At 53.8% G+C, this 768-nt stretch overlaps 1 non-coding gene across 1 annotated transcript; it reads right to left on the bottom strand.

Annotated features, from left to right (window-relative positions):
* Window positions 1-472: 472 nt before the first annotated feature.
* On the bottom strand, window positions 473-564 carry TRNAR-UCU (transfer RNA arginine (anticodon UCU)). Its single transcript is given in 2 exon segments — window positions 473-508; window positions 528-564. It is a non-coding gene; the product is annotated as a tRNA-Arg (tRNA).
* Window positions 565-768: the final 204 nt, after the last annotated feature.

Genomic DNA, 768 nt, shown 5'->3' with positions numbered 1-768 from the left:
CCCCCCCCCTTTAAGGACTTCTTCCTGGACTAAGGAATTAGTGGATGTATTTCAGGATAAGAAGTAATTGTGGACGCCCAACATGTTTGATTATCAAGGAATCAAGTTTTCAGAGGTCTCAGTGCCACACAGGGCTGGGAAGCTGGTCAGTGACCCAGGACTCAGCAGGTGGCATGACAAATGTAGTCATAGGCTTAGAAGTTAGCTGATTTGCTGCAGGGTCCAGAGAGGTCCGAGGCCAAAGTTAGGTACAGGTCTTCAGATCCGTGCCCTTTGTACCACGAGGTGTGTCAAACTGCTTACAACACACCAAGGCTAGAAAGGATTCCTAGGCAGAAATCCTGACGTCACATTTATTGCCATCCCAGAGGCAGAGGTTCCAGCCTCTGGTCTGCAGATCTTCTGAAACTTGTGAAGGTATTGAAGGCCGTAAAATATCCACATGAAAGTGAGGGAGGAGGTATCCAAAATTCGACTCTGGTGGGACTCGAACCCACAACCTTTGAATCACCACACCAAGGATCGGCTAGAAGTCCAATGCGCTATCCATTGCGCCACAGAGCCGGCTACTGAAACCTCCCCCGGCTCACCCCCTCAGCCTAAGCCGCCCTTTTAGCGTTCTTCTAGGTGCGGCTTTGGCCTCTCCGGAACCCTGCTCGTGTCTGCGCGCGGACTCTGGATTCTCCGCCTACGATGCTGGCGGGAGTGTTCCCCCCACGTCCGAACGCCCTGGACTGGGGGCGCAGGACCCACTCCCAGCCCGCGGGT

This window comes from Herpailurus yagouaroundi, unplaced genomic scaffold (assembly GCF_014898765.1).
Source record: "Herpailurus yagouaroundi ecotype Mexico unplaced genomic scaffold, PumYag 63220, whole genome shotgun sequence".
Lineage (NCBI taxonomy): Eukaryota > Metazoa > Chordata > Mammalia > Carnivora > Felidae > Herpailurus > Herpailurus yagouaroundi.
The sequence above is the reverse complement of the archived record's forward strand: the minus strand, read 5'-3'. Positions and strand labels throughout refer to the sequence as shown.